The sequence below is a fragment of the Prinia subflava genome, chromosome 2 (assembly GCF_021018805.1).
Source record: "Prinia subflava isolate CZ2003 ecotype Zambia chromosome 2, Cam_Psub_1.2, whole genome shotgun sequence".
Classification (NCBI taxonomy): domain Eukaryota; kingdom Metazoa; phylum Chordata; class Aves; order Passeriformes; family Cisticolidae; genus Prinia; species Prinia subflava.
In genome coordinates this window covers 87,581,986-87,603,918 of record NC_086248.1, presented here as the reverse complement: position 1 = coordinate 87,603,918, position 21,933 = coordinate 87,581,986, and the positions used below count along the sequence as shown (strand labels likewise).

General features: G+C 48.9%; 1 protein-coding gene across 2 annotated transcripts in view; it reads left to right on the top strand.

Annotated features, from left to right (window-relative positions):
* Nucleotides 1–21,933, top strand: part of TMEM63B (transmembrane protein 63B) — a 47,653-nt gene that overhangs the window by 1,077 nt on the left and 24,643 nt on the right. The gene's annotated exons all lie outside the window — the stretch shown is intronic.

The following is a 21,933-nucleotide window of genomic DNA, read 5'->3' as shown; positions in this document are numbered from 1 at the left end:
GTGTGTGCTCAGGGTGGCTAATTTAGCTGTGCATGGTCCTAGAGGAGTCCCCTCTCTCCTGGATTTGTCTGTTACTGTGAAAGCGTCCTGCTCCGTGGAGTCATTCTCTGGAGGAAGCGCACACACAAGGCCGTGGGCTGTGGGGCAGGAGCATCCGATCAGCAGGCCTCACAAAGCTGCTGAAGGGTTGTGTGGCTCAGGTGCCTTTTGGGTGGTGCTGCCGATGCCCCACCTGAGTATGGGACAGAGCCTTTGCAAATGCATGCCAGGGACCAGTACCCCTCCCTTCCAAACAATCGCACTCTGCAGTCCCTAATAGCTTTTATTACTCTTAGTGCTTCTGAGAGAGTGCAGAGCTGAGCACTCAGCTCGTAACTGACTCCAGGAGGACTCCATTCAACCAGAAATAGCAAAGCATTACTTCTAATGATGACTGCAATTAGCTGGTATCTACTGAGGAAGGCCTTTCTCCTCTTGAGCTTTTTAGTAGCAGGAATACGCTGTTTTTATGGGGAGAGAAGTCCATTCTGCAGTCTTCACCTGGATACCATGAGAGCAAAATAAACATCAAAGAAGATGCCTTTGAGGGGGTTGGGAAGAGGCTCTGGTTTGACTCATAAGTATGTTTTGTTGCACTAAGTTTACTCTATTTTTGTCTGTTCCTGTTTTTGGTAACCTTGGAAGAACTGAAGCTACTGTATTTTCTGAGGGTGTCAGCTTTCATGTCAAGAAGGCATCGCCACGGGGCTTTGCAATGCTCGATTTTCTTGCGCTTTGACCGGAGCCCAGTGCAACTATCCTGAATTGTTCTGAAGCCATGAGTTGAGCCAAGAAAAGAAAAATCCTGAGTGTGCTGTGCTTCTAGTTTATGTGGGGGTTTATTTTTTTTCTTTCTGGCCTTAAAATATCCTTGGTTATATTTTTCAGCTTTCTGCAGTAATAAAGCAGGCTAGGAACTTGCTTGGAGGGGTTTTTATACTGTTTATGTGGGAAAAAAAAAGAAATCACAAAATCTCTTCATTCTGGGTACTACAACTTCCAGAAATGCCAGGTAGCTTCAGGTTTGCAGTAAAAGCCCAGAAGCTGGCAGTGCCCAGGCCCTGCTTTTTGTCTCCTGCTAATCACACGTTGCATGAGCCTCCATTCACTGGGAGCCCGCAGCATCCTGCCGGCAGCTCTTCTGCCGCCTTCCCATCCACACCGAGGGGCAGCCCCAGCCTGCATCCTTCCTGTAAGCGCCCCATCTCCATCCTGGCGGCCAGGGCGAGGCTGTGTGCTGGAGATCCGAGGACTGCAGGCAGCACCTCCCGCTCCCACCGAAGACAGTCGGGACCTTTGTCATCTGACGTGAAGCCTGCGCAGCCGTGTGGTGCTCGGGGAGGGAGGAGGGCCCGGCTGTAGGATACTCCGTGTGCGCTGGTAATTGCAGACAGCGCTGCTTATGGATCCTGTGGCTGATTTGCATATCAAAGCATCTGAGAGCTCTGCCGTGGGTAGGGATGGGCAAGGATGATAAGGCTTGCTGAAGGCTGGGACCGGATCTTCCCCGGAGCTTTTTTTGGTGCACAGATGAGCCAAGATGATGGGAATGTTTGGAAAATGGAGTTTGTCTCCGTGTCCTTGAATGACAGGACCATGAAGGTTTTTTTAATCTAGCTGCTTTTGAGAGGGTGAGAACCAAGGAATTCTTGGTGACAGTCCCTTAGGCTGCTCCTTCTCTGCCTCCTCCTGCCACGGAGAGCTTGCTGGGTAGCCCACAGTGTTGAGCCCTGCAGATGCACACCCCCACCCCCCGTCATCCGGCAGCTCCTGCAGCAAATGGCCAGCGTGCCAGCCTGCTGCCTGTTCTCCACACTGCCTCTCAGATAACAAGGCCCTGCCTGGAGCCTCAAAGCAAAGGGGCAGATTTCCTACTGCCTGAATTGGCTCTGCAGGGTCTCAGGTCTTTCCTGATGGCTCAGGAGGTGTTGGGGAGGGGGCTCAGGGAATGGCAGAGATTGGAATGGGCCATGGCCTCTGAGATACTGAATGAATCAGAGGAAGGTTTGGCTATGTCTGATCTCAATACAGCTGTCTGTTCTTCCTCCTGGCTCTGGAAATGAGCCTGGGGAGCTTCAAGCTTTCTTGCAGGCTGAGCTGGAAACTGAAATGCAGGTTCCCAGGAAGGGAGAGAGGCGGGAGTCCCTGTGTCCCTCTGCTACTTTGATCTTAGCAAGTGTCTTGCTGGTCCTGATGCTCTAGCTCCAAAGGACTGCACTGTGGGACAGGTGGCCTGTCTGAAGGTAGCTCTGTGTTCATTGTGGGAGTGCCTGCTGCCTGGAACTGCAGTCCTCATCCTCTTTCCTGTGCCCTGTACAGCTCAGGCTCTTGCTGGGAAGGACTTCTCACCCTCCTATCCACAGGGCAAGTTGATGTGTGCAGGACTTGCCTTGAGCATGGCCTTTTCAGGAGGCACCTCTCTGCCTGTAGCCTTTATCTGTCAGAAACCTTCTGGTCTGTCCAGGGTAGTGAGTTGGGGGGCAGGCCTGATGCATTGCCTAGAAAGTTGGTTAAAAGAAGAAAAATAAAAGTCAAGGAATGAGAAAGAAATGCATATGTATGTATGCATTCTGTGACAGAGAGAGGGTGAGATTCATGAAGTCACTGCCAAGCTTGTAGAGCAAAGGCTTGTGGTATAAAATGGCTTTTCTCTGAGCCTGGAGGCCTGTGGTTGGCACTGCCTTCTCACTTCACATCCTTCCAGCATGGAGCTGGGTGTCTGCCCTCTGCTCCAAATACAGATTAGCTGCAGGCTGGCTTGCTATGAGAGATGCAGAACCCTTTCCTCCGTGTTTCTCTGCACAGCGCTCAATGCCCTTTTTACAGGGTTATGTTTGCATGCTACCTATTCCTTGCACATGATTGCTAAGCAGTCCTGGAAAGGCTTCTGTTCTCCTCCTGGCTCTTGCATGTTGAAATTGCCTGCCTGTCATTCTCCCTCTTCTGTTTTCTCCTCCCTGCCTTTATTCCTTCTTAAAAACAGGTTGGGAATGGAAACAGTCTCCCGGCATCCCAATGTTCTCGTCAGGCCAAACTCTTGGAGTGGCTACACAGTTTATATAGGCAAGATAGGCATCCTGCTGGCATTGCCCTCTGCATCTGAGCAAGGTCTCCTGTTCTTGATGTGCTTTGGTCTAACTGTTGGTGCCAGCAGCCTCTGCCCACATGGTTATTGTGCTGGGAGGAGAGAGCTCTTCTTTTATGCCTGCTGTTTTTCCCCAGCAAAATTGGCTGTTGGTAGTACAGGTCTGGCTTAAAGCAAGGTTTTGAAGATTCCCAGTTCTTTTGGCTGTTTGTGTTGTTGCATTGAAGCAGTGGCTGGATCTCTTAAAGAACTGTGTATTAGAAAGGCGACACATTGTATGAGCACAGGAGAAAGCAGTCACAAGGCAGGATTTATGCTGCCTGTTCTCAGTGTGTTCTGCTGTTGCTTTTCTGAACCACCACAGCCATGCTACCTCTAAGCAGCAAGCTGAAAAACCTTCTTGTCTTTCTCTGTCTGGAGAGTGACTACTGCAGACCTTTCCTGTGTGTCTGTTCCCTCTCACTCCCTGGAGGGACTGTATGTCCCCAGAGCTACCCGTGTCCCTTCCCTGGGTGCGCTCATCGCCTCAGCACCCTTGTAAATTTTTGTGCAGAGAAGTTGCTTCCTTTGACACCCCCTTCCCAAGCAATGCTCTCTCAGGTTTCTGTGCAAGTCTCTGTTCCCAGCTTAGTGCAGAGCATCACTCTGCAGACAGCTAGCTGCCACCAGTGATGTGACCTCTGGCTCTGTCGCCACGTGCCGTTGCCTGTGGGGCAGTGGTGTGCTTTCTCCTATTGACCTGCCTCGAAGAACTGTTCTGATGGGCACCCTCAAACCATCCACCTGCCTCTTGATGTGTTGCTGACGTGGCTCAGGAGGAGAGTGCTCTTCTTACAAGTGCAGTTTTGCACAAGAGTGCATTTGGTGGGAGAGTTGTGTGCTAGCCTGGCCCTGCTTTTGCCGGATAAACAGTGCCCTTTAGCAGACTTCGTTTCAGGTCCCTTCAAAGTCAGAGACGATCTTGGCATGATCTTGTACTTAGAGTAAACTCAGATGGGGCAGCAGGCCTTGTCTTCTGCTTGAAGTAATTATCACATCTGATGTTTTCCGCTGGAGGGCAGAGAGCACCTGGCAATGACACAGGCTGGGGAGGGTCTCTGAAGATGGCCAAAGGATACTTGTGTTCTTGAGGCAAAAATGTGCTGCCTTTGGGTCCCAAGGAAGATCTTAAAAGGGATTAATTTATCATCTCCCTGTGCTTAGGGCCTACACTCGATCTATGTGAAGCTGAGTTTTGGAGGCTCTCAGGTGATCTGGTAAAGCTGATATCTCCAGGATGTCTGCATACACAAGTGGGTGGTTTGGTTTTCCTGGGCTCTAACTCCATGCTTGAGGCATAGACCTGGAAATGAATTATTGTTGTGTGTCCGCTGAGCTGCGGTTGCTGCCCAAGGACTCGCTATTACTCACAATACAGAAAAGGCAGCTTGAGTTGGCATTAGTCACAAAGGTATAAATCTGAGAGGAAGGAACTGGGTTTGCGGTGGATGAGAAACTTGGTGTGAACTCCCAGCTAGGGCAGAAGGAGCTGATGCAGCTCTTGGACAGAAGGACTTAGCTCCTGCAGGCGTAGAAAAGAGGAACAAATAAAATGTGACAGTAAGAGCTTTGTCTTCACCTTGCAAAGAAGATCAGGGCTGATGAGTTAATTTTAAAAAGCAAATCCAAGCACAAATCAGAGCAGGTGACAAGACTATTTTGGTAAATTAGATGTGGCAATATGGGCAAAGCCTTGTGAAATTTCGTGAAAGTACTTCCAGACTAAGGCAACTTTTGCACAGTGAGCAGCCACCAGAGAAAACATCTGGTGAAGGGACAGTCCAAGGTTTGATCCCTTGCAATACAGAGGAAAAGAGTGGGACTACATCCGTCCTGTCTTAATAAGCTAGAATAAACAGCTAGTGTTTATTCTGTTAGGGAGGTGGGAGCATATGCCAGTTAAAAATCACCAGCATCCATTTGTCTGGAACGTCGTGCATCAAGTTGGTCAACAGCCCTGCCTTAGAGGATGGCCTGCCTCTCAGCTGAGCAGGGCGATGGCTGGAATAGATCTTCAGTCAGCCTGTGTCAGTGACCCAAGTGTAGGCCTTGTAAACAGATGAGGAAGGGCTAGGAGATGGGAAGTGTGCCCCGTGTGGCGCCTCAACTAATGGCAAAGCTGTATTCAAAAGAGTTTCTATGTGATAGAGACCCTAGCTAGGCAGGCAGGGGAAGATAGTGGTATTGCAGAATTTGGGGGTTGAGGATTAGTGCTCTTCTTGGGAGCAGAAAAACACAAGGAAGGCCTTGTGCTAGGCTGCGTAAGGAATGACACCTCTAAGGTGCAGGAAGCAATTAGTGCTCTCCAAAGCCTTGTGCCAGGCTGTGTGAGGAGTGACACCTCTAAGGGGCAGGAAGCAATTAGTGCTCTCCTGAACAGAGATGAGGTGTTGCTGAAGGGCTGGGCTGAGATATAGATGCAACTCCCGGAGAAGGATGTGCGCAAACAAGAAACTATCCAGCAAGGAATAGAAATTAAGGTCTTTAGAAATATGGTGTGGGAGGAAGGATGAGAAGAACTGTGCGAAGGGCTGTGTAGCCTGAGTAAGAAAAGGTGGAGGAGGGAACTTCATGGTCTTTAAGAATGTACAGCAATGTATGTTTTTAGAAGATTGTAGTTGTGATGAAGACAAGGGCAGGAGGTCACTTTACCTGTAATTAGGGAGTTCGGACTTCATGGTTCTCTGTAATATCAGCTGGGATAGTGAAGCAGAAATGGAGGCTATCTTGAAGGGCTTTTTGGGGAGTTGGGGTGTATATGTTGGTTTTGAGAGAAATCAGCTAAAAGTCTGTAGGTCTGGATGACTTGCAACTGGCTGTGCCTCAAGTAAAGAATCTTGACAGATGAATGTTAAGGCCCCTTCAAGCCTGGCACTTGTATGAATCATTTTACATCTGGAAAGACAGTAATGAGTAGCCCTAAGAATGAGACTCTACTGCTGTAGATGATGATGCTGGGGAGATTGATAGTAAAATAAGCTGTCTAAATCCAGTGTTGGTGCTCAGAAAGGGCTGCTGGAAAATTGAAGAGAATGCAGAAAAGTTACAGTATTAGTCTGAGGATTGGAGAGATAAATTTGTGGTGAGAAACATGAGGAGATAAATCTGCTTATCTAATCAAGGAAAAGATGAAGGTGAGGCTTTGTTATCCTGCATAAGCGTAACATATCTTACGACTGTGCATTGTTAGCTTGGTAGAGTAGAAATGCCAGGCTACGAAGTGTGGCAAAAAAACATGTGGTGAGATTCTGGGACTGCAGTCACTTTCAGAGCCGTGCAGCCAGCTCTGCCTTCTCCTCTTGTACATGTGGACATCTTTGCCTGTTACTTTTTCAGTTTTCTGTTCTGAGTTTTCTTGTTGCTCCTTAGTATCTAAAGCCTTTTGTTGAGACTCCTCTACCTTATGAGGAGACAGCTCCAGTAAAACAAAGCACTCACCTGGCCCTGACAAACCTACGCCCATTCTCTGTCCATGTGCCTCTGGAATTGTTCCCTGCCTCTCCTGTCCCATCCTGTCATCTGCCTCTGACTGATTCATAGCATCCGTTCTCCTGTGGTGCCCAACTACTTTGCCAAACAGGTACTTGAGAGCAGCCAGCACCTAACACCTCTCTAAACTCAGCACCCTAGCCGGTGAGAATGATTAATGAAACCAAAGTTCACCCTTGCCTCTGGTTCCTGCCAGTCTGTAATGCAGTGCTTTGTCACTTTGAGGTGCTGGTTTATTCAGGGTCATTATGCCTGTTTTTAGTCTGTGAGATGATGTTTCTTCCGTAGTCCAGTGCACAAACCTCGAAAGGGAGAAAGGTGAGATACCGCAGCAGATGGCTCACTAAAATCTTGCTACATCCACAATTTCCCTTTTACCCACTAACGCTGTAATGCTGTTAAAAATAAAAATGATCCAGTGTGCCTGACAGGATATATCCCTTGTAAATCCCTGCTGCATAGTGCTCCTGGAATCTCATGCTCTCTGTCTTCATGTTTTATTACCGCCTGGGGTAGGAGGGGAATTTCAAAGCTAGTAGATAGCTCCTGACTATGGTTTCAAGTCAGGGAAGGCAAATGCTTTGATGTGCTTTAAGCAAAAAGGGGGGAAAACCCCCAGCATTTCACTTCTTTACTTTGTTTTCTTTAAAGCTTTGTTCCATTTGATGAGAACAGAACTCTGGTTTGTAGGGAATAATGCCAGTAAGCCTTTGTGTTTTCATCTGGGGAGTTGAGTGCTACAGGATGGAACAGCTGAAGTTGCTCCAAGAGAGTCTTGTGGAGTAGGAGCCATAGCTCAGCTTTCCTCTGGTGGAAATGGAGTGAGGGATGCAAACCCTTTGCAAATCAAAGGTTTAAAACCATGGTATGGTTGCAGCCTTGGAGCATGGTCTGGGCCATGTCTCTAGGGCGCATTAGGTGTCTCCTCCAAAATTCCTGCAGCTTCTGGCCTGCTTGATGCATAGGGCTGCCTGTTTTGATTGCTCTGTGATACATTATTTTAGCAAAAAATGCTCCTGCTTCTAAATTCTGGTTTTATTCCACCACCTTAAAACACTGAGAAGAAGTTTTGCCAGTATAACTGCACCACCATCAGCAGACATGCCTGTGGAGACATGTTGATTGCTTGGGTCTTTGCCTCTGTGCCTGACACAGCTATGCTTGCAGATGTCTCTGGGGGTGGCTGGATGTGAAAGATCAAATAGAATCTTAAGATGGAGATTGCAGATCTGGAGAAGAGAAGAGACGGGGCAATCTCAGTAGAGGAGGTGGGCAGTTGAGCCTCTTTTCAGACAGAATACATGGGAATGAGTGGAAGTGTCTATCTGGTAAATGGAGAACAATGCAGGTTTTGGACAGTGTAGGCAGAGATGGCTTTACTGTTTGAATGGCAGCACGTATATTCTGTCTTGTGTTGTTTGCACTGTATTTCTTGGAGCAAGAAAAGGAAATTTTCAACACGTTCAGGGAAAGCAGACTCCAACCCTTACAAGCAGTGGTACAGGTAGGGCTGTGTGTTGTGGCTGAATAGGTGTGTGGGCTGGAAACTCCCAGCCTAGTCCTGAAAAACTACTGCGGGGTGCTGAGCCTGTCTGGCCTGGGGCAAAGATGCCCACCTGCTCTTCCCTTTGTTCCCTTCTCTTTTCTCTGGCTGTTTCCATCCTGTCAGTCATCTTGATCCTCCTCTAATTGCCTCCAACCCCACTCCAGCATTTCAGAGCATCCTTTGACTTGCAAGGAACATTTCTGAATGCGAAACCTGCCCTTTCTACCAACTCCTCCTTTCTGAGCCTGATCTGGAGACTGCAGAGCTCTGGGCCAACACCCTCTCCTGCCATCCCAGCGCCAGGGCTTGGCTGCCTTGTTATTCCTGCTCTTCCTTCCCACTTAGATAGGTGTACATTTTCATACCCTTTTTGCCTGCAGAAGTGTCATGGCAGGTGGATTTCAGGATCAAGGAGGGTTTGAAACTCAAATATGGCTGGAGAGCGGGGGTTTGGTGTTGGGAATTTTATTTCTTGGGTTGTTTTGTTGGGTTTTTTGATCTGCCTGTACTTCTTAAAGTGTGTGTGTTGGAGATGGCAGGACATGAACAGCTGTCCCATCGCTTGGGAAGTGAGTAGGCAAAAGAAGGTCCAGGAGGAAAGACCTGCTGGTACATGTTGCTGCCTGCAGTGCTGGGGCAGGAACCTCCCATTCCTTCCCATGCTGTGGCACCAAAGCAAATACCAGAGAGAATAGTCAAGATTGTGGTTTCCACTCTCCTAATCTGGTGACTGTAAATGCCAGGGGAAAAGAAAAGTGGTCAGGCATATGTGCTATCTCTGTTGACGTCCTCCACAGGGCTGGGGATTGGCCTTGCTCTAACATAAACCTGAGTCCTACCTCTCCAGGTAGGAGAGAACTAAAGGAGAAAGTGTGACAGTGGAGACGGGTGACAACAGGAGGAGACATTTAATAGCTGCATGGTGTGTAGAATGAAGAGCCCATGGAAGGGGAGTGGCAGCTGGGGGCACTGAGCAGAGCAGCCTCGCTCCACCTAAAGGTGGATGCTGCCTGAAGACAGGAGAGGCTGTGCAGGGGCTGGCATGGGGTCTCATGACTCAGGCTAGAGATGGATGGGGAATGTTTTATTTCTTCTTTCTCATTTTTTGTGTTAAACTTGCAGCTTGGTGCCACTGCATCCTCCCTGGAGGGCAGGGAGCATACCTGGTCCTGGAGACCCTAAGCACTAACCTTGGATGGAAAATTAAACTAGCAGTGGCAAAACTTCATACGATGCACTGCTGCCAGCCTGGCCATCTCCCCATCTGCTTGGAGCTGACCAAGCTGCCAGGGGCAGTGTGAAGCTTTTGCTCTTGCAGTTACCCTGTCAAGCAGCTAGGAAACCATCCAAAAACATCTTTGGTTTTAATCCTGTGGCTAGTTCCAAGACAGTTGTTGCTCATCCAGGAGTGGGGTAAATTCACACGCCACAGCAGGGCAGTGATAGCTCCCAGCTGCTTTCCTGAACCTTAACAATGGGAGCAGAGGTCCATCACTGCAAGGCATACCCTTCACTCCTAGTAACTCAACAGGGATTTCAGCTGACTGTAGGTGAGAATGCTGCAGCAACAAGTATTTGTACTCTGCTAGAATGCGGAAAGTGGATTGTCTTTCCAGTGGCTGGAAGTTAGCTGTGTTTTCTCCCTGGGAGGAGCTGTGTGTGATTCTGATGAGCAGAGGCATGAGGCACATCAGCAGCGTACCTGTAGTCACGCAGCTGTCCAGGGTGGGATGCAGAGCACGGCTGGGTTCTTCTGTGCTGTAGGTCCATGCTGCTTCAGTGCTGCTCTCCAAAGCAGAGTGTTGGCACCTCACCCTGTCTCAGTGTGGTGGGGATGCCAGAGGCAGGCTGGATGCATGGCTGGGAGCAGCAGGGAGTGCGTCAGTGCTGGGGGCGGGCACTGGGAGGAGCGGGAGAGCTGCTACTTGGACATGTGGGAAGCTGGCATAGAGTGGGGACCCAGCAGTGGATACAGGGGTGAACCAGGAGGATGAAGGGAGCAACAGATTATCCTAGGCATGGGCGAAATTGCTGGTGCCTTCACCTCTGGCAGTGCATGGAGTGCAGAAGCCTGCACTCCTGTTGAGCTGTGCTGAAGGGATACTACACCAGGGTGAGCTGAGTGGATGGCTTATAGCCAAAACTTGTTATGCAGTTGTCCAGCAGTTCCTGAGTCCTAAGTGTGACAAATGTTCCATGCTCCAGTCATGCCTCTGGACTCCAGGCCTTGGCTGAACATGCAAGAAGTCAGCTGAGGCTTTCTGGTAAAGCCCCTAACACCAACCCTCGTTTGCCTGTTAGGAAAGGTTAAAAACTCAGAAATCGATCCAGCCCCTTAACATAAATATGCATTCTGATCAGCCCATTTGGGGCTGGTAAATGCAGTGGCATAGAAGACAAATCTGGGGAAGGGAGCCAGGAGGTCCATTATGAGTTTGGTAGGGTGGAAGAGGTGTTGGCTATTTGAGGGTAGGAAAGCAATAACTTTTTCAAAGATGGAGAGGAAAATGTGAGGCTCTGAAAATTAGTCTGACATCAGGAGATGGCTGGATGCAGCTGGGAGGGAAAAATGGAAAATGCGGTGGTAACTCTAGAGTCAGAGACTGGTACTGATTGTTCTGCCTGGAGGGGCTTCAAGAATCTGATCTGCCACCATATGGGTGTGCAGTTCAATAACATCACATGGGGTCTGTTTCCAGCCACCCAGAATAGGATATAGCTTGGCACAGGAGAAAGGCTGCAAAATTCAAGGAGCCCTAGAAGGCACTCATTTCTTGCTTTCTCTTGCTCAGGAGCATATTCTTGGACAGTATTCCAGGTGTGAGATGGTGCCTTGGGGAGTTGGGGTTGTAATCCCGTTCCTTCCCCTACCCAACCTTGTCATGCTCATCTCTGCCCACAGCTGAGGGCTGGTGTCACTAGTGCCTCAGCAGTCAGATGTCCGTGCAAATCTTCCCAGGGGCATTGAGCAAATGGAATAACAGAGTCACCATCCAGAGCAGGTTGGGCAAGGGTGAGCAGTGGGGGCGGCTTCCCCACCCACTGGCTGCAGGGGTTGTGGTTCCCCTGGAGATGGGCACTGCCTTAAGAGGCCCTGGCAAAGCACTGTAGCAACCAGCAGTGCTTTATTGAGCTGCTGCAAGAGCGTCCCAGGAACTGTCAGGAAGTTTTCAGAGCCTTCATTTTAAATTGGTGCTTCAACACCTGCTGGCACTTGGTGCTTCTCAAGCCTGGAGCAGGCTGCAGAGGGATACTGGCACACTCCTTTGTGCTGGATCTGATCTCACACTTTTACAGGAAAATGTTCCCAGAGCTTAAGGGTCTGATGTGGAAAAATAAGTGTGCCCTTCAGTCTCCTTGTGTTGGTGAGGGAACTGCAGGTGATCAGCCGATGCTGCAGCACCCATCCCTAAGTAACCCTCCCACGATCCCCTCATCTTCCCACGTACGACAGAGGAAAGTTCCCTTGCTCATGCTCCCTTGACTCATCTCGTCCTCCACTTCCAACAAGAGTGTTTGGTGTTAGTAAACATCATGTTATAAATAGGCAACTGATGCTATATTGGGAGGAGCTTTCTCTGGTGAGCATAGGCTTCGTGGAATGTGGGCCTGGGAGCTGACTGCAGCTCAGGCATGCAGGGGCACTGGTGACCCCTCATCAAGGGGCAGTTGTGGGTGTGGCTGAGGGGATGCCTCCTGAGCTCCTGCTTTGTTTACCTGGCCCTGAGAAGCTATCCAGCGCCTCCCATCCCTACCAGCCCTGCTGGGCTTCTCATTACAAGGATGTTGAGCTGCTGGAGCATGTCTAGAGAAGGGCAGTGGAATTGGTGAAGGATCCAATCTACACAGCAGAAATCTAGTGAAGGGTGGCTGAGGGAGCTGGGGATGTTTAACCTGGAGAAAAGGAGGCTAAGGGGGGACTCACCTACCTGGAAGGAGGTTGTAGCCAGATGGGGGACTGTGTCTTCTCCCACCTAACAAGTGATAGGACTTAGGGACATGCCTTTAAGTTTCACCAGAGGAAGTTTAAGTCATATATTAGGAAGAATTTCTTCACTGAAGGAGTGCTCAGGTATTGGAACAAGATGTCCAGAGGTATGGTGGAATCCCCATCCTTGGAAGCGTTCAAAAACCACGTGGATGTGCCACCTGGGTACATGGCTTAGTGGTGGATGCAGCAGTGCTGGGTTAATAGTTGGACTTGATCTCAGAGGTCTTTCCTAACATTAACGATTCAGTGAATTTGTGATTGTAGACTGGTATTAGATAGGAGACTTGAAAGCAGGTAGGATTCAGGAGGAAGGAGAGAGATGCAAGTGGTTATGTTGGGCTATGCTTAGCCCTGAAGGTCTGCAGGTGTTTCATGCAAAGACTATAATGCTGGCTGGCAGCAGTGGGGTAAAACTTGGAGCTTGGTAGCTGTCAACTTCCTCCTATTGAAATGGTCCCTGAGTCAGGAGGTGCATAGCCAGCATCTATGTGACTCTCTAAGATGAGCAGGTAACTACTGGGGATGCTTTGCAGTGCCCACTGGGTTGCCAAGTAGAAGGCAACAAGCAAGGGATCTCTCTTGGATTGCTGAGGAGTCCCATATCCCTGTGCCACTTGGAGAGCAAGTGTTGACCCTAAAACGCTGCTGGGGCTGTGGATTTGCAGTGAGTCACAGGCACACGCCCAGTGTGAGTGCCTGAGCTGGAGCCCAGCAGAGATTCATGTGGCAGAGTTGATTCCAGAGCTGCCAGTGCTGATTCTGACAGGACCCTGTCCCTGCCACCCAGGCCTGGCAGTCAGTCCCCAGCAGAGGGGACTGGCACCACAGCCTCAGTAGAGACTGGATTTCTGTATGTGGGGATTCTTGAAGACTTTGACTGGGGTGCCGGTCCAGTGGAATAAGCAGAGGGCAGGGTGCCAGTTGTGAAATTCCAGCCTCCTCACTCAGAGCTGTGGTAGGATTACTGTGGCAAGTCTTGGGTATAAACAGGTGGGCAGGGCAGCAACACCAATGGGGCTAACCATCCAGAACTGGAGGCTGGAGGAGCTGCTGCTCTCCTGCACTCCTGTGCTTTCCCATTTCAGGCTCTGGAGGACTAAGTGTGGCTGTCAGGTTTGTTCTGAGGGCAGCTGGGCACTGTCCGCTCTTGAGGCTGGCATGGGGTGTATGTTCCCAGCACCGGCAGTGTGGGGAGGAGATGTGGTGTACCTTCCTCAGCAGGCTGTGATTCAAGAAGAAGCTGTAAGTTGGCTTGCCTGGATGGTCTTAGGCAGGGGACAGCTGACTTTGCAGCCTTCCCCCGTACCAAATGTGAGGGTGACTGGGGGAAGGAGAAGCAGGCTTCCCTGGGAGCTCCAGGGAGGGTGGTGGTGGTGGATTGCAAAGTGCAGACCTGAATCTGAAAGCTCTCCAGCTTGGGGGAAGGAGGCTTTGCTTGTTCTGCTGCTCCAGTAAGCAGTGTTGTCTGGTCCAGGTTGTGTTTTAAGCCGTGTAAACCTAGTGCTGCCTAGGGCTTTCCTGGGCTTGCTCCTCAGAGCTGACTGGGGTGTGTTGGAAGAGGCATCCCAGAGCAGCCTGATCGGTATGTGAAATGCGGCAGTGTGGCTACACTTTATCCATTGATAAAAAGCAAAATGTGCTTGTAAGAGGCTCCTGCCTCAGCTGTACTGTGGAGCATATGTCTTTCCATGCCATAATCTAAAAAACAAATGTTAGAAAGCCCCTGCACCATTATGCATTAATGGAGTTTGTCTCTGCCCTTGGTATCTGTAGGTTGCCTGCCCCAGTAAGAATGCAGGAAATTGTAGATCATACATCTGCTTGGGATTACTCTCAGGGAGTTTGAGTGTTTCAGTGCAGGAGACCTTTTCAAAATGCCCTGTAACATGCGTGGAGGTAACAAAGGTTGTGTTGATTGTGTGTTTGCATTTGCCAAGAGCTGATTGGCAAGCCCTGATGCTGATGATCCACAGCAAGTCTGTAACAGGGTTTGGGTGTTTCCCACCATGTAAAAATGGCACAACTAGGATGTTTTCATGTTTATTGATGTAAATGGGAAAACTGACGTTCTCCTTGTAACAGTTGGCACTTATCAAAATACTGTGTTTATTTATTTTTTAAAAAAAAATTAAAAGATAACAACAAACAAAACAAACCTTACTTTTCCATCCCTCTGTGGACAGTTTGGGCACTGTGGGAGGCAGCTGTGCCGGAAGGAAACGGGAAGTGAGAGGACAAGGTAGGATGACAGAGTACTGGGGTATGTGTATATTTGGCTACAATGTGACTGAAAGAGAACCCTGTGGCCTCTCAGGCTAAGAATGCAAAGGAGCTGTGCTGCAGAGCAAGGAGGCCACAGTGCCACTCTCCCTCTGGCTCTAGCCATATCTATGCTTGGGGAGTTTTGGCACAATACATTTAGAAAGGTGCTGACCACACAGAGAGACATCAGCTGTGGAAACAGTCACATTGGAAGGTGTGCTTGGAAAAATGACAGGTATACAGACTTTAGCTTGAGGAGAGTGGAGGCAGGTAAGAGATGTCTTCTGTCAGCAAGGGATCTTCATTCCCCTTGCAGAGAAGGGAGGGCAGTATTTTTGAAGAAGCAGTGAGAAGCAGAAGTAATGAAATTTGGAAGCAGAATCGGGAGAAATGGCATGCCTTTCAAGCCTGCCAAAACCATTTCCCCAAGAAGAGAAGAAAGCTTTCTGGTCTAGGATCATTTATTTAACGGGTTGCTATGAAGTGTACTGCAGGAACTTATTTGTCATGATTAAAGAAAAATTCTACTTAAGCTTCTTGGTCTTTGCCGCCCCTACCCTGAGGCACCCAACTGGGCTAGGCTGGTAACTGCTGCACATAGCCAGAGTCCAGAGAATGATCTTGGAGAACATTTGGTCCTTGAAGCAGAGCACAGCACTCAAGTCTGTCCCTTTTTGGGTAAACACTTCAATTTAGCCATGTACTTATGATGACTTCAGTAAAAGTCTTTCAAGATAAGTATGTACTTGGGAGCTTTCCTGAGCAGGGGTCATTTCTTTTGCAGGAATATCATTGAAGAAATATCTTAATGAGCATTATCCTATCCAGTTGCCAAAGGTTTGCATTAGTAGAAACACAAAGCAGTAATCTCATCTGGGTTATTAATTAGTAATTTAGTTCAGAATGCCATAGTCCACTAATTTTTTTCTCTTTTTTTTCTCCTGCTCTTGTGATGTGTTTGGGAAGGCCAAGCAAACTTCATGCCTATAAAGAAAATGCCTCAGCCATTGCTTTTGATGGTTTCTTTTGATGCAATACATGTGATGTGTTGTCCCCGTTCAGAAATGAGGTATGGAGCAGCATGTTCACCCCTGTGAACCAGCAAAGAACAAGGTTTTTGTCTCCAGGTACCCTGATTCTTTGGAGTACACTCGATCCTTTTTATTTGGATGACGGCTCCTCCTGCCTCCTTCTGTGATGCTGCACTTCACATCAGTCCAGCCAGACAGATGTCTCTTCCATAGAAGGTGAACAGTCAGGAAAGTGATTTCTTGGTAGAAGCCCACGGTGTGTTTTAGTGCAGCCAGGCAGTGTTATGCTGTGTGCTGGTAGCTGTGTCCAGCAGAGGGTTAGGGTTGTATGGGGTGACCATCAAACTTCAAGACTTCACACAAGGATGGAGACATGAGGTCAGGGATAAGTGTCACCTCAGGTTTGGGGCCTGGACCCACCACTCTGTTTTCGTTTGACATTAGAAGTTATCTGTGGAAGCACAGAGATTAAAAGGCTTTAGGAAGGAGAGGTGGTCTCAGGAAATATGGGCAGAAAAAGGATTGAGGTGGGCGGGCTTAGCAGGGCAGCAGACGTGGTGGGATGGGAATAGCACAGCTCTTCTGAGCATGTCTGTATCAGAGCTAACTGCTACAACTCCCATCAGGCTGTTCATCACTGATTTGCACTCTTTTTAGGACAGTGCTTTCTATGGAAAGCAGCCTCCAGGTGTGCAAGCTGCTTTACAGCAGCCCCAGGCTATGATGCTTAGCTGCTCCTGGGTGTTCTCCAAACTCAAGCCCATGAAACGCACCCATGTCTGTTTTCCTTTCAGTGCCACAGCCTGGAGCAGCAGAGCCCAGGAAAGTCTGTGACCACCTGGCTGGTATGCCTGAGGAGGCTGTCAAGTGTCTGGTCTTAGTTCTTCTGTGTAGTACTGGTCTGTCTGGGCTGGGGGGCCATTCCTGCCTTCATCTCCAGCAGAGAGGTGAAGGCAGGAATGCCTTAGTCCAGTGTTTGCTGTGTTCCACATTGTTTTTTTGAGGTGACCTCAAATCTATTTCCTCCATATCAAGTTAGAATTTTGGTGGTTTTAGTAGATGTGAGCTGGCTTGAGCTGGGGCTGCGGGCAAGAGGAACCCAGGTTACTAAACTGCAGTCTCTAGTGAACTCTCATAGCTTGATATTTGCTTGTGTGGAGCTGTGCTCCATGGATAAACAGTGACTCAGAGCAGCTTCATCCAGTAAGTACTATTTCTTTGTTTGCCCTAACATTGAGATAGAGCCTAAGTGACATGAGGCTCACACTGCCGCGTCTTACCAAAAATTCAGTGCCCTCCTCCAAGCCCAAACAACCACTTCATCTGGCACACCTTTATCAGCGGGTCTGGGAGCGGGGCTGCTTTCCTTGAAGTACCACTTCAGTGTTCCTTGGTCTCTGCTGGACCTCAGTGCCCCACACCCAATTGGCGCTTTGCTCCCTGTGTTCCCAAGCCAGGCCCAGCTCCTCTTGCCAAGCCCAATGGGGTGGAGCAAAACCATTGAAGAGCCCAATCAGCATCTCTCAAGTGCTAGTGGCTGGCTGAGAGCCCAGCCTGGTGCATGCCAGTGACTCCTGCCTGCAGACCCCAGCCCCAGCAGTCAAAAGCAGGCAGAACTGCCCTGAAAACTCAAGAAAAGAAAGGTGTACAATGCTCATTTTTCCCAGCAGGTAGAGGTTATTGGGCAGCTTTCTCCAGGTTAGATCTCTCTGGCAGCATCAGAGCAAATATCACGTAGAAGAGAAATTGGGACATCTCTGGGTCCTGATGTGCTAAGCGAGGTCCAGCAGATCTCTCAGGCTTTGGAGCAAGGACAGTCTCAATGCTCTGTTTAAAGTCCATCTACCTCTGCTGTGACCCTTGTTATTTATTCAGAGCCCAGCAGGAGCTCAAAATTGGTCTCTCATAACATCTGTCCCTCTTACTGAAGTTCAGTAGCTGCTGGGGCAGAGTGCACAAGGGGAACCGTGTGCTGTAAGGCCTCAAGGTTTTTCCAGTGGCACAGTTGTCCTGGTTTGGACGTGTTTGTGGCCAAGGTTGCCCTGCTTGGTTGTACTGGGTGCCATGCCAACCCTGTGTGTAGTGCGCTGGTACCATGGGTTGGGCTGTGCAGCTGTTGCTGGAACTCTGACTCTGCTGAGATTTCCCCAGCAGATGCAGAAAGCAAATTCCTAGATGGTCTCCTATAACTGTCCTGGTTTGCTGGCCACATCCAGACCTCTTGCTGTGAGAGCTCTCTGCTGATATCTGCTGTTGTTGAGGAGCAATTGAAGACTTTCCTCCTTCTGCTGTTGCTGCCAAATCTCTTTACAACTCAGCATGAAGTCGTAAAGGGAGCTCAATTTTGCTTGCTGCAGGGCTATGATTACATTGACCTTTGGTGTTCGGCTGTGCTGTGGGTCCTTTGTAGACCAACTCTGCAAGGCAAGCACTATCTTAGGAATGATTCAAGAAAGGTGGGAAAAGGTGAGAACATCCCCAGCCTGCAAATTGTAAACACTTGAAGCTGCAGTCTGCTTAAGGACCTTGGAAAAGAATCAGCCTTTATCTGTTACAGGAAGGGTGCCAGGATTTGAAGTAGACATTCCTGTTTCAGGAACACACTGAGGCTGCTCCTGTGGAAGCTCATGCAGTACCCTGGCAGCTTGTCCCTCAGTGCCCACGAGGGAAGGGGGTTTCCTCTAGGCTTCCTGGTTTGCATTCTGGGTGTTTGCTGCTGGGTGAGAGAGCCAGGCTGGTGGGCCCTTCCCGGCTAATGCTGGATGTGAACTTCAGCAGTATGTGAAGGAGATTTCTCTATGTGCCACTAAGCACCATCTCCTGGGATGCTGCTCTAAGCACATGGACCCATTTTGCCACTGTTCTTGAACTGATGTGTGGTTTCAATTCTCACGTGTCCCTGTGGAGCAATTGCTCAAGAAGGGTGTAGGGGGTTGACACTGGCTGAATACCAGGCACCCACCAAAGCCACTCTCTCACTCCCTGCCACAGCTGGACAGGGGAGGGAGATTATAACAAAGGGTTCCTGAGTTGAGGATGGAGAGAGAGCACTCATCAGGTACCATCACAGACAAAACAGATTCTCAAATCAGACATATTACTTGATTTTCTTGCTAACAGAATTGGAGCAGGATAATGAGAAGTAAAATAAAACCTTAAAAACGCCTTCCCCCCAGCTCTCCTTCCTATCCCAGTAATGCAGAGAGACTGGGAATGGGGATTTATGGTCAGTTCATCACCTGTTGTTGTTTCTCCTGGTGCTTAGGGAGAGGAGTCATTCTGCTGCTCCACTGTGAGAGTCCCTCCCACAGGAGAGAGTTCTCTGTGAACTTCTCCAATGTGAGTCCATCTCATGAGCAGCAGCTCTTTGCAAACTGCTGCAATATGAGTCCATCCTATGGCCAACAACACCCCTCAAGCTGCTGCAGCATGGGTCACTCTTCCACAGGTGTGCAGTCCTTCAACAATAGGCTGCTCCAGCATGGTTCCTCTTTCCACAGACCTCCTGCAGGTTCACAGCCTCCTCTTAGGCATTCACCTGCTCCAGCATGGGCCACCTCCATGGACTGGAAGGGGATCTCTGCATCCCCATGGTCCTCCATGGACTGCAGGGGCACAGTTGCTTCACCATGGTCTTCACCACAGGCTACGGAGGAATCCTAGCCCTGGTGCCTGGAGCATCTCTTATCCTTTTCCATTTACCTTGGTGTCTGCATACTTTTTTTTCTCGTGTGTTCTTACCCCACTCTTCTCTGGCTGCAATTAGAACTGCACAGTAACTTTTTTTTCCTTCTTTCTTCTTACATATGTTATCACGGAGGAGTTACCAACATTTCTAATTGATCAGCTTTGGAGCTGCCAGATCTTTGCTCTGCTGGACTTTGAGGAAGCTTATGGCAGCTTCTCACAGAAGCCACTCCTGTAGCAGCCCTTCCCTGCCCTGCCACCCCCCTTCCTACCAAACTTGGCCATGTACACCCAGTAGAAAGGGGCATGAAGCTTTCCTGAAGGGACATCCAGGAAAGGTAACGCCTCAATCCTGTGCATGCCAAGTTTGGTGGTGTCAGTGCTTAGGGCAGGAGGACTGGGCAAGAGAGAAGCTTACCCCAAATAACCTCTGGCTGCTCAAGCAGCTGTCGTCTGCAGAGTAAGGGATAGGGATGCTCTCAGGGCTGATGCTATAGGATATTCTGGTGAGGAACCAGCTGTGAAGCCCTGAGAAGTGCCTTGGACTCCTCAGAGAGATGCTCCTTGCCACCACTTGGTGACTTGCATCACCAAGGATTTTCATTGGTGGGAAGTACTGATCATACTTAATAGGCAAGTGATTGTAATTGTGCCCAGTGAACAAAATTCTTCTGTCTTTGAATACTGTGCTGCAAGGAGGTGAAGACTTCTGTCATGCAGAAGTGAGGAGGAGGAAACAGTCAATGTGACCTTGAGAGACTAGATAAAAACCTGGTTTTATGAGAGACACATGTTTCACTCAAGAGGAAAAGCTGGGTGTAGATGAGAATACCCAGTCTGTGACTGGCAGGAAACAGATACAAGGCCTGAGGAAAGATAAATATGTGACACTCCCCTATACACAAGGGGATTAAGATCAGAAGCTTTAGAATGAGGTGAGGTTACTAATAAACACAGGAAAAAGGAATGAGAGCTGCAAGAGTGCAGAGCTCCTGCTAAAAACATGCCCCTGTGCAAAAGGGACAAGATGGTATTTAGTCACTTGAGAAATGGGGGAGTCATGGAAAAATTCAGAGTAAATATGAAATCACCAGGGAGATTGGTTTGTGTTTATGCTAAGCCGGATGTCTTGCACCTGAACAGCTCTCCTTAACAGTGCTTGAAAACCAAAGTGGTATTTGTGCAGTAAAGATCTTGTATGAATAGTCACTCTCACTTAAAAAATGAAGTCTGGGAGAGCTAGCCTGGGGCAGGCCCACAGATGGGTTGTAAGGGAAGTGCAGGCCATATGCAGGTAGTATAAATGATGATAATAGACATGCAGGAGGTAATCAAGTAGGCAACCCATGAAGAACAGCCATTGTGCCACTGGAATTCATAAACTAGAAGCTGAAAACTACTGGTATTGTGAGGAATACAATGAAGTCTCCGTCCTTGTCTTTGCTAAAAGTCTAATGGGAATTGGTGAAGTTGCTACTGCTGGGGTGTTGAGTGATAGATGAGGAAGCCCTGTTATCTGGGACTTACTCCCAACCATATGACTTGGTTGCCATCTGGCCACTGCTCTGCAGAATATACCACAAGAGGTCCAGCACCTTGTCAGACTTGCCACTCTAGCAGTTTATTGTGTTTACTGGATCACTATCAGTGTATGCCTAAAGGAAACAAGGGAAGCCAAACAGTAAGCGGTATTCCTTTATAAAGTACAAGCTGGCAGACAAACTTGATATCTTTCTGAAATTTATAGCCCAGGAACTCGAGGGGAAAGTGACAGGTAGAGATATTTGTAACTTAAGTGTTTGATTTGGTAACTAATAAAACACTAAAATTTACTGTAAATCAGGGTGACTGTGATTCTGCCATGCAGAGAGCTGATTGATGTGGAGAACTGTTTGATAGATTGGGCTTTCTCTTGATGGTGGAGGATGAGTCCCTTGCCGTGGACTGGGAGACATGGCTAGGTCCCTATGAGACACCACTGAGGGTGTCTGTGTGGCATTGAGTCTTCATAGTTTTTGTCAGTAAGCAAACAAGATGGAACTGGGGACCTCTCCCTCACGGTGCAGAAATGCCAGGTACCATGGCTGTGTTTTCCCTTGAAGCCAGGTGGAGGAGTCGAGCTGCCTTGGCAGCAGAACTGCATCATGGTGTTGTGTGGGTGTCACTGTTCCACCAAACCTGTTTGAAGGGGAAGAGGCCATCATCAGCCCTTCCCTGATGGCCAGGCAGGAACAGACACCCCTTACCCAGGAGCACCCAGTCCAAAGGGATGTGAAAATTGAGGCAGTAAGACAGCAGTGTGGGACATGCAGCATGGGAGCAAAATGCAGAGCCAGAGAGACCAAATTGCCCTTAGGCTGAGGACAGATTAGCCAGCTCTAATGTGAAGAGCATGAACCACAGCATGCTGGGTCTCAAGCTCTGGTACAGCCCTTCTTGGCATGGTATGTTATGTTCAGGGTACCATATGACTCAAAAGCACTACCATCAGATGGGAGGGAGTACCTGTAAGAAGAAGGCATAAAAAAGACCTAGCTATTTGGAGCTAAGTCCATATCACTTGGCAAGAGAGAGAGAGTGTCCAGTAGGTGAAGGCAGCATGAAGTGTTTTGCTGATGTTCAAAGGCAAGGCTTTTGTGATTATCCTGGGTCATTTTTAAAGGGAGTTGTGAAGTGGACAGGTTCCTGACCTTCATGAAACTCAGACCTAGGTTTTACATGGATCCAAGTGTTCCACATTGTTACAGTCTACTCCCATCCGTGC